The sequence below is a fragment of the Glycine max genome, chromosome 3 (assembly GCF_000004515.6).
Source record: "Glycine max cultivar Williams 82 chromosome 3, Glycine_max_v4.0, whole genome shotgun sequence".
NCBI classification, from domain to species: domain Eukaryota; kingdom Viridiplantae; phylum Streptophyta; class Magnoliopsida; order Fabales; family Fabaceae; genus Glycine; species Glycine max.
Window position 1 is genome coordinate 18,120,595 of NC_016090.4, and position 12,099 is coordinate 18,132,693.

Consider the following 12,099-nt stretch of genomic DNA (forward strand, 5'->3'; position numbering starts at 1 on the left):
TGGATCTTTGACCTTCAATGAGGTCCTTTAATGGTGGTTTTCCACCATGGAGATGCAGCGGAAGACAAAGGAGAAGAGGTGAGAGGAGGCGCCATCCATTAATGAATAAGCCATGGAAGAAGGAGCTTCACCACCAAGATGAGCCTTGGATAGGAAGCTTGGAGAGGATGCTTCAATGGAGGAAAAGAAAGAGGGAGAGAAAGAGAGATGGGGGAGCACGAAATTGAAGGAAGAAAAAGGGAGAGAAGTTGAACTTTGAGTTGTGTCTCACAAGACTCTCATTCATCAAAGTTACAACAAATGTTACACATGTTTCTATTTATAGACTAGGTAGCTTCCTTGAGAAGATTTCTTGAGAAAACTTCCTTGAGAAGCTTCTTTGAGAAAACTTACTTGAGAAGCTAGAGCTTAGCTACACACACCCCTCAAATAACTAAGCTCACCTCCTTGAGAAGCTTCCTTGAAAAGATTCCTAAAGAAGCTAGAGCTTAGCTACACACACCTCTCTAATAGCTAAGCTCACCTCCTTGAGATGAGAAGCTAGAACTTAGCTACACACCCCCTATAATAGCTAAGCTCACCCCTATGACAAAATACATGAAAAAACAAAAAAAAGTCCATACTACAAAGACTACTAAAAATGCCCCGAAATACAAGGCTAAAACCCTATACTACTAGAATGACCAAAATACAAGGCCCAAACGAAGGAAAAACCTATTCTAATATTTACAAAGATAAGCGGGCTTATACTTAGCCCATGGGCTCGAAATCTACCCTAAGGCTCATGAGAACCCTAGGGCCTTCCCTTGGATCTCTGGCCCAATCTACTCGGAGTCTTCTATCGAATGCCCCTGCGGGGTAGGATTGCATCAGATAAGTCGAGGTCTATGTAGACGACATGATCGCCAAGTCTAAAACTGAGGAGGAACACCTTGTCAACTTACGGAAGTTGTTCGAAAGGCTTAGGAAGTATCGATTGAGGTTAAACCCCGCTAAGTGCACCTTCGGGGTCAAGTCAGGGAAATTACTGGGTTTCATAGTAAGCCAGAAAGGGATAGAGGTGGACCCCGAAAAGATGAAAGTCATCCTTGAAATGCCAAAACCATGTACCAAGAAGTAGGTCCGAAGTTTCCTGGGGCATTTGAACTACATTGCCAGATTCATATCACAGCTCACCGCTATCTGTGAGCCGTTGTTCAAACTCTTACACAAGAACCAATCTATCCGCTAGAACGAGGACTGTCAAGGGGCGTTTGGAAGGATCAAACAGTGCCTCATGAACCCTCCCGAGCTTATGCCGCTGGTGCTTGGAAGACCTCTCATCTTGTATATGACGATTTTGGACGAGTCAATGGGGTGTATGCTGGGGCAACATGACGAGTCTGGGAAAAGAGAGCGCGCTGTTTACTACTTGAGTAAAAAGTTCACGGCCTGTGAGATGAATTACTCCCTTCTAGAAAGAACGTGTTGCGCTTTAGTCTGGGCGTCCCATCGTCTAAGACAGTACATGCTGAGCCATACCACCTGGCTGATATCCAAAATGGACCCGATCAAGTACATCTTTGAGATGCCTGCTCTGGCAGGGCAGATCGCCCGGTGGCAAGTTTTGCTATCCGAGTTCGATATAGTCTATGTCACCCAAAAGGCGATAAAGGGAAGCGCCTTGGCGGATTATTTGGCTTAGCAGCCTCTCAACGACTATAAACCCATGCATCCCGAGTTCCCAGATGAGGACATCATGGCCTTGTTTGAGGAAAAACTAGACGAGGATAGGGACAAGTGGATCGTGTGGTTTGATGGAGCGTCAAACGTTCTAGGCCATGGCGTTGGGGAAGCCTTGGTCTCTCCGGACAATCAATGTATACCTTTCACAGCCAGGCTGGGGTTTGACTGCACCAATAACATGGCTGAATATGAAGCATGCGTTCTGGGCGTCCAGGCAGCAATTGACTTCAACGTCAAGCTACTCAAGGTGTACGGAGACTCAGTGCTGGTGATTCACCAGCTGAGAGGGGAATGAGAAACTAGAGACCACAAGCTGATACCCTACCAGGCCTATATCAAGGAATTGGCTGGTTTCTTTGATGAAATCTTCTTCCATCACGTTCCCCGAGAGGAAAATCAAATGGCGGATGCGCTTGTCACTTTAGCATCCATGTTCCAGCTGACATCGCACGGAGACCTACCGTACATTGAGTTCAGGTGTCGTGGAAGACCCGCACATTGTTGTCTGGTGGAAGAAGAGCGGGACGGTAAGCCTTGGTATTTTGATATCAAGCGATACGTTGAAAGCAAAGAGTACCCACTAGAGGCTTCCGACAACGACAAGAGGACGTTGAGGAGATTGGCAGCCGACTTCTTCGTGAGCGGAAGCATACTATACAAGAGAAACCATGACATGGTTTTGCTATGCTGCGTGAATGCTAAGGAAGCTGAGAGCATGCAGGGGCGTCCATGAGGGCTCTTTTGGTACGCATGCTAACAGGCACATTCATGACTAGGAAGATCTTAAGGGCGGGTTACTATTGGCTCACCATGGAGAGCGATTGTTGTTTCCATGTGAGGAAGTGTCACAAATGCCAGACGTTTGCAGACAATGTCAATGCTCCGCCCTTGCCTCTGAATGTTTTGGCCGCACCGTGGCCATTTTCCATGTGGGGAATAGATGTGATTGGGGCCATAGAGCCCAAAGCTGCGAACGGACATCGTTTCATCCTAGTGGCGATCGATTACTTCACTAAGTGGGTCGAAGCCGCGTCATACGCTAGCGTCACCAGGAGTGTGGTGGTCAGGTTCATTAAAAGGGAGATTATCTGCCGGTATGGTTTGCCGAGGAAGATCATCACGGACAATGGCACCAACTTGAATAACAAGATGATGGGGGAAATGTGCAAGGAGTTTAAGATCCAACATCACAATTCCACACCCTACAGACCAAAGATGAACGGAGCAATGGAGGCAGCCAATAAGAATATCAAGAAGATTATCCAGAAGATGATCGTGTCATACAAGGATTGGCACGAGATGCTCCCATTCGCGTTACATGGTTATCGAACCTCAGTGTGCTCATCAACTGGGGCAACACCGTTCTCGTTGGTATATGGAATGGAGGTTGTGCTACCATTTAAGGTGGAAGTCCCATCATTAATAATCTTGGCGGAGTTCCGATTAAAGGAATCAGAGTGGGCCCAGGCACGTTTTGATCAGCTTAATCTCATAGAAGGCAAGCGTTTGGCCGCCATGAGCCACAGGCGTTTATATCAGAAACAAGTGAAGAACGCTTTTGACAAGAAGGTACGCTCACGCAGGTTCAGCGAAGGGGACTTGGTGATGAAGAAAGTCTCCCAAGCTCTTAAAGACAACAGAGGAAAGTGGGCCCCGAACTACGAAGGGCCTTTCATTGTAAAATGGGCTTTCTCCGGAGGGGCCCTGGTGCTCGCCAACATGGATGACGAGGAGCTACCTTCACCCGTGAACTCCGACGTTGTCAAGCGATACTACGCTTAAGATCTAGGGCAATTAAGGAAGTCGCTGCATGTTTTTATTTTTGTTTTTGTGTGTTCTTCTTGGTTTCCCCCAGGGATTCCTGTCCTCTGTAATTTTCTCATCGCAGTCTTTTAAAAGAACATAGGGTTGAGGTTTCGATCCTCACTTTGTGCTTTAAGAGATGCGTAGTAATTGATGATCTAAGCCTTTTCGCTCAGTCCATAGGATGCCCCGAGCGCTTAATTGAAGCTGAACCCGAGGTAAGCGGTAACGCGTCCACGATTTGCTACGCAATGTCATTTCCTGCTTTCAGGTACTTGGTGACAGGCACGAGTGGAGGCTAGGCCCATGATCAACAGATCGCCGTCCCACATCCAGCTCCGGACAAGCGAGAAACGCCACTGGAAGGCAGCCTAGTATCCTTTAAATTCCTACTTATTATTGTTGTTGTTTCTTTAAGGTGATGGCCGAATGCCAAATTTACCCTAGGGACTTCGAGTAAGCGTTGAGTGTTTTCACCCAAGCAACTTCTCCCCCTCACTTAAGAACGCAAGCACTCATGGGATTCTAGTTTTTCTGACCCTAGGCCACCATTGTGCTTTTTGCTTCCATTTTAGTGTCCTTGCCACGCCATACAAGTAAGTGCACTATCCTTTGGTTTCTAGCTTTCCATTGATGCCTTTTTTATGCTTTAAATTGTACATGATTTGACCAATTTTGTGAGACAATTTGGGGCAAGTTTATGCTTTGATTCATTGAATTGGGGGGTTGTAGGGGGTGGCCTTAGGCCTAGGTTGTGTTCTGAAATAATGGGACAAGCCACATTGCCCCTATCCCCTTGTTGTTGGTACCCAAAAGTGCACCCACCAAGTGCTCGATGAAATGCCTCAATGGTAGTTGCGCATAAGTTTGTGAATATTGCTTATAGATTGGGTTTGTGCATGTATGATTACCATTTTTGGATGTGTGGACAGCTTGCGGAGGTTAGGGTAAATGCCAAAATATGATTTAGGCCTAGGGACCCAAGTCTTTGATTTTTAAACACAAGAAGGCATGAAAGTGAGAGCATGTTGGTGAGGTTTCGCCTTTAGGCCAACACTTGGTTTGGGCTGCACCATGTTGATTTCTTTGTACCTAGATTGTGTGAAAATGTCGTTCACCATGTACATGTGTATGTTGAATAGGTAACCAAATGCTTTGCAAATGTGCATATATGTTAAATATGGCACGAAAACGCTTCTCAAAATAGGAACATATGACATGAAATTGTCTTTCAAAATGTGAATGAGTAGTACAAAATTTGTTTTTTCAATGAATGTGCAACATGAAATTGTTCTTCAAATGAATGTAAATATGTGTGAATATATATATAGCATGAAATTGCCTCTCAAGTGTATGAACATATATGTGAATGAACTGTGAACATATAGCAAAAATGTCATTCAAATGGAGTAGGTAGGTAGCAAAATGCCTTGAAAAATATGTATGGATAGTTTGACATGTAGCATAAGAAATTTCTTTGCAAACGAAAGTAGGTGCATCTCATAGGATGTCGTTCATCGAGGGAAAGATAGGTATAAACGTATGAATATCCTAGGAGAACCCGCGCGTTGACGCGTAAGTGTTCCTTTCAAAATTCATATGGATATTCACGTTTTGTTGGAAAAAGGGTACGTTGTTTGGCTTGATCTGGCTTTCGATTTGATTAAGTTTCTTGAACTAACTTCCCAAATGTTTAGTAGGAAATGGCTCCAAAGAAACTCTCTACAAAGAGGTCTTGAAGAGACGCCACAGGAGAAGGATCCAGTGCTACCCCAGAGTTTGATAGTCATCGTTTTCCGGAGTGCCGAGCACCAGCAGCGCTTCGAGACCATCAGGGGATGGTCATTCCATAGGGAGAGACGTGTCCAGCTCAGGGAGGATGAGTATACGGACTTCTAGGAGAAGATAGCTCGCAGACGTTGGACACCGCTAGTGACTCCCACGGCCAAGTTTGACCCCGAGATAGTCCTAGAATTCTATGCTAATGCTTGGTCCACGGAGGAGGGAGTTCGGGACATGCGCTCATGGATGAGGGGTCAGTGGATTCCCTTTGACGCAGATGCCCTCAGCCAGTTCCTAGGTGACCCGCTAGTTTTGGAGGAAGGCCAGTAGTGTGAGTTCAGCCAGAGGAGGAACAGGACCGATGGTTTCGATGAGGAAGCCATTGCCCAGATGTTGTGCATACCGAGGCAGGATTTCGCCCGGACCACTACAGGGAGGCGGGTGCGGATCATGTGCACCAGCATGACCACTTTGACCCAGACGTGGATGACCCTGCTGCTCAGCAATGTCTTGCCTAGCGATCACAATTTCAACCTTCCTCTACCTAAGTGCCAGTTGGTGTATGCCATCCTGACACGGATGAGCATCCATGTGGCCCAGGTGATTGCTGATGTCATTTATTTGTTTGCAGGTATGGTGCCTACTAGGCACTCTCTGGACCCAGATAAGTCCAACAGGGCCCTGGGGTTTCCGGCGCTGATCACGGGCCTCTGCCAGTCTACGGAGTTCCCGTCACTCCCAGTAAGGTAATCCGACCGCCGATCACCTGAGCATTCATCGAGAAGTACTGCACGCCTAGGCAGGTGCAGGGTGATGCACATCAGGCCGCAGGCACACCGCCGCCACCTCGGCAGGCCGATCCAACTGGGCCACTGGGCGTGGAGCGTTATCTACAGCATTTGGTTCGCCAGCAGACGGCCAACCACCGTGGGCAGGTGCAGATACATGAGTGTCTCTACCGGCTCAGCCTCAGTCAGCAGGGGTAGGGTTTCGCCCCTTTTGTATGCCCTACCCCGGAGCAGTTTGGGGCTGAGGTCGCATGACCTAAAGACTGGCCCGATGCCCAGGCATGGGAGGAGCCTGCAGGATCCCCCGGTGAGGCGGATGAGTCCCATATGGATGAAGATATGACTTACCTGCTCGGTTTCTTGGGAGGGGGCAGAGCCACATAACCAAGGTCGCTGCACTTTTTGTTATTAACATTACTACTTTTAATTATTGTTTGTGTTGTTATTAACATTACTGCTTTCAGTTATTGTTTGTGTTGTTATTAACATTACTGCTTTCAGTTATTGTTTCTGTTTCTGCTAGAATTTGGCGTTATGGCTCTCAGTTATTTCGTCACTGTTTTTATTGCGACTTACCATTGCATGTTTTTTTTCGTTTACCTTGTGGTTTGACGTGAGTAGGCAGTGTGTGCCCTCATCTGCACGACCTTTTCAGAAAAAAAAAAAAAGAAGAAATAAAAAAATGATAATAACTTAATAGAAAAAAAGAAAATAAAGAGAAAAAGAAAAATAAATTGTCTAGCTGAAAAGCCAACGTTCTTTTGAAGAGAAATAACTTCCAGCTTTTCTTTGAAAAACAGATTCACTGATCATAACCAGTTTTTGAAAAAAATGTGTATACCCCTGAAGGGTGAATGCTGTGAAAATTTTCCCGAACGCCCGAAATAGACTCGGATGAATGCATGAATTGATAAAAGAACATGTTTTGGAAACACTTGGTTGACTTAAATAGGGAAAATGAATCCTGAGCCCTAGTGTCAAATGACCATAAAAACTTGATGCTTGAGTGTCCACATGGGTGCATGCATGACCAGTTTTGCATAAAATTTCCAATCATCATTGTTGCATGTGTGTCATGGAAATAATGTGGGACATTCCCTTTATCCCTGAACCGCTGGCCAAACCAACGCTCTGACGTATATCATGTCCATCCGTTCTACAAGCCTTGAGCCAAAGTCCCAACTCACCATAAACCTTGCCCTCAAAAGAAAACAAAGCAAAAGGAGAAAATTCCCTATCAAAAAATCGGGAGAAAGCAAAAGGAGAAAATTCCCAATCAAAGAGTGGGAGAAAGCAAAAAAGAAAGAAAATTCCCGATCAAAGATCGGAAGAAAACAGAAGAAATATGCAGAAAGGTCTTTGAACCAGACAATATGACAATATCTGAACAATACAAAATTGTCACCAAGTAAACAAGAAAAGAAAGGAAACCACGACCTAAAGTGGTCCTCTCCCTTTGATTGCCAACCAAAATCCTGTGCGTCGGTGACTTGTTCGCCTCACACTAAACAAAAACAGAAAAGGAAAAGGCCAAAAACACTCAAAGCCAAAATTCCCACCAAAAAACCCCATTCCCAAGAAAAAGTCCTATTAATCCATGATCACGCATGTAATCTTTGATTTGATAGGTAATGATTTGCAAAATCAAGTCATGACTTATCTATGGTTCGGAATTAGGATGAAACACTTACATGTGTGAGATTGATACACTTTGAGTGATTTTCTTTTATTTTTGTCGGACCCAGTGTTTCCTCTAGATGATCGTTTAGAAACAAAACGCTAACATCCAAAATCTCGTTTATGGTTATGAGAAAATTTCATCAGCATACTCTCCTTCCCCAATAGACACATTGTTTTTCATCAAAAAAATCATATGTTGCTCTGATCAGTTGGAGGTTTTGTTTCTTTACTAAAGCATGTTCGCATTTTAGTGAAAAAACACCGAGACTATTTTAGTCTCACAGTTATCAAGAACTACGTAGGTCTGAGTTCCTCATCACAAATTGAGGATACGTAGGAGCAAGAGTCTCGCTTTTGTCGGCCGCCCCACAATTTCTGTCATGCTGACCCTGAAGTCAGGTGACGTGCGGAGATACACAAGTAATTTCTCCGCACAGACAATTTCTGCCAATACTAACCCGTGAAGTTAGGGGGTAGGCGAAAATATCCAAGTGGTTATCCGTATAAATACTTTTTCGCTATCCGTAAGACTCAAAGAACGATAGCATGAAGAGACTAACGTCGTCTACTGCACCTTTTGTCAATCGCGGCCAATAAGCCCATTGACACGCGGAGATTTATGTCGTCTTTCGCGTTGTCTGTCATACTGACCCTGAAGTTAGATGACGTGCGAAGATACACAAGTAATTTCTTCACACAGACAATGTCTATCATACTGATCCTGAAGTCAGGTGACGTGCGGAGATACACAAGTAATTTCTCCGCACCGACAATTTCTGTCATACTGACCCTGAAGTCAGGTGACGTGCGGAGATACACAAGTAATTTCTCCGCATAGAAAATTTCTATCAATACTAACCCGTAAAGTTAGGGGGCAGGCGGAAATACCCAAGTGGTTATTCGTATAAACATTCTTTCGCTATCTATCAGACTCAAAGCATGATAGCGAGCAGAGACTAACATCGTCTTCTGCACCTTTTGTCGTCCTGACCCGTGAAGGCAAGTGACATGCGGGGTTACCTTATGGTTACTCGCACCTTTCGTCAACCAAGGGGCAAACGAGCCCGTTGACGCGCAAAGACTAACATCATCTTCTACACCTTTTTTCGTCCTGACCCGTGAAGTCAGGTGACATTCGGGGTTACCGTATGGTTACCTGCACCTTTCGTCAACTAGGGGCGAACGAGCCCGTTGACGCGCAGAGACTAACTTCGTCTTCTGCACCTTTTGTCATCCAGGGACAACAAGTTAGGTAGCAGGCGGAGATACCTCGTGGTCATCCGCACCTTTCATCAACTGAGGGGAACGAATTCGACGGTATCAGGATGATGTTGGTTGTTCGGTTCTGATTATTTTCAAAATCTTTACAGGTTTTATTCTCGTCGTCCGGAAACATTCAAGCCCGAGGACGCGCGAGATTCTTCTCTGCTGGGCGGGGACGATCGAGTGCAATGGCGTAGGGAAGTGTCGTGATTGTCCAACTTTGTCGCTTCCAAGACACTAAAGTTTGTTGATGCTTCTGATGCCTTTTCTTTTCTTTCTAAATGACAGGTTCCGCTGGTGGGGATATTGACCGGCCGAATGATGTTCCGCTCGAAATGAAATTAGTGTTTTATCTTTAGTTCGCTCTTATCTCCAATAAAGGATAAGTAAAGAAGAGAAACTGTCATACCCTAATTTCGTCCGGGGATCATTGTTTGATAGCCTGCAACCTTTGCTTGACCGCTTCGAGATACTTAACACCCATTGTTAGGTAATCCGTGAAGTTCTGCGACATGTCGAAAGTTGAAAGAGAGCATTGTCACGCAATCCGTAAAGTTCCGCAACATTCCAGAGGTCAAAAAAGGGATTATTGCACAATCCGTAAGGTTTTGCGACATTACGGAAAGAAAATGAGTGTCGTTACGTAATCCATAAAGTTCCGTAACATTACGAAAAAAAATCAGCAAAAAAGGCAAAATAGGGTGTATTTAGTAAAAAGGGGGTGCAAATAGCAACCAGGCCCACTTGGGCCTTCCAGGGTGTTCCAATAAAAGGTGGTGCCTTCTGGTGGAAGCAACCCAGCTCGCCTGGGCGAGCAGGGCAGCAACCACCTCCCTCTTTTCCCCTATAAATAGAGGAAAGAGGGCAAAGTAATTTCGTTCAGCCCTTCTGGTATTTAGGATTCTCTTGAAATTAGTGAGAAAAATTGTTTCCGTGAAGAAAATCCAAGTCGAGGTGCTTCTGTAACGCTTCTGAGACGTTTCCGTGAGCGATTTCATGAAGATTCTTCACCGTTCTTCATCGTTCTTCGGTCTTCAACCGGTAAGTTTCCGAAATCGAACCTTTCAATTCATTCTATGTGCCCTTAGTGGTCCCCACTTGTTTCGCATGCTTTTATTTTCATTTCGTTTGTTTTCCATACCCCTTTTGACGTGCTTTAACCATTTATTTAAGTCGTTTTCTCACCTAATCAAGTAGTAAAATAAATTTTCATCGATCATTTGAGTTGTAATATTGTTTAATCCCTATTTAAATAAAATCCAATCGATCTTTCACGCCGTAACCGCGTTTAAAACCAAAAGAGGCAAAATAATAATAAAATAATCAAAATATCTTGAATAAAATAAAATAAAAATCAATCGGACGCTTTTCTTTGGAATTTTTCTTAATTGAATTGACTAATAACCAAAGTGAAACTAAGGCTAAAATCAACTCACAAATCAAGCTTTGTCCATAAAAATCACCTAAAAGCCGTTTTAAGGTCCAACGCCTTAAACGGTCTTTTTTGCTTTTATTGGTTAAACATGAACTTTTGAAAGCCTAGAGTCAACATGTAACTTTGTCACTACTTTCAAAAACCAAGAGATCATTAATGGTCCAATGCCTTAATGTTTCTCTCCCTTCAAAAGAATCAAAAGGTCGTTCAAATGGTCCAACGCCTTAAACGATTTTTGTTTAGTCAAAATATATCTTGTAAATAAAAACAACTTAACCAATGTTCAGTTCTCAAAGAACTACGTAGGTCTTATTTGCTTATCACAATTAAGGAATACGTAGGAGCGAGAGAAACACCCTTGTCGACCACAAAAAGATAAAAAATACAAAAGGCATAAAAAGACATAAAAAAGGTAAAGGGGAAAATAAAACAAATTGAAGTCATATTTGCACACTTGATTAAAAGTTGTCATCCCTTGTGATGGACGCGTGGGGTGCTAATACCTTTCCCGTGTGTAAATACAACTCCCGAACCTTTCATACTTAAAGTTCGTAGACCACACCTTTTCCGGTTTTTCCGACGTTTTCCTCAAATAAACGTTGATGGCAACTCCGCACATTTTTGTTTCTTGGAAGACGCACTTGTGAGTCTCGTGTCGCCCTCCCGCCGAAGGGTAGGTTGCGACAATGATGAATCAAGATTGATTCATGATGATGAATCAAGATTGATTCAAGGTGTTTTGATGATAACAAAGATGATGACAAAAAGCCCATGAGAATGATTTCAGGATTAAGTCAAGAACAATTCAAGAATCAAGAGAAAGATTCAAGAGAAGTTTCAAGTTTTCAAGAATCAAGAATCAAGAATAATCAAGATCAAGATTCAAGACTCAAGATTCAAGAATCAAGAAAAGGCTCAATCAAGATAAGTACAAAAAGGTTTTTCAAAACATTGAGTAGCACATGAAGTTTTCACAAAAGCTTTTACCAAAGAGTTTTTACTCTCTTGTAATCGATTACCAGTGGCAAGTTTTGTTTTCAAAAAGCTTTCAACTGAATTTACAACGTTCCAATCAATTTCAAAATGGTGTAATCGATTACCAGTGTGTTTGAACGTTGAAATTCAAATTCAAATGTGAAGAATCACATCCTTTCACAAAAATGCTTTGTGTAATCGATTACAATGATTTGATAATTGATTACCAGTGATAAGTTTTGAACAAAAATCAAAAGATGTAACTCTTCCAATGGTTTTCAAGTTTTTCTAAAGGTTATAACTCTTCTAATGGTTTTCTTGACCAAACTTGAAGAGTCTATAAAAGCAAGACCTTAACTTGCATTTTATACATTGATTACAATATTTTACATCCTTTGAATCTCTTTGAACATCCTCTTGAATTTCTTCTTCTTCTTCCTTTGCCAAAAGCTTTCTAAATTTTTCTGGTTTTCCAAACCTTGAAAACAAAAGTGTGTTATTCATCTTTTTCATTCTCTTCTCCCTTTGCCAAAAAGAATTCGCCAAGGACTAACCGCCTGAATTCATTTTGTGTCTCTCTTCTCCCTTTTCCAAAAGAACGAATGACTAACTGCCTGAATTCTTTTGTGTCTCCCTTCTCCCTTGTCG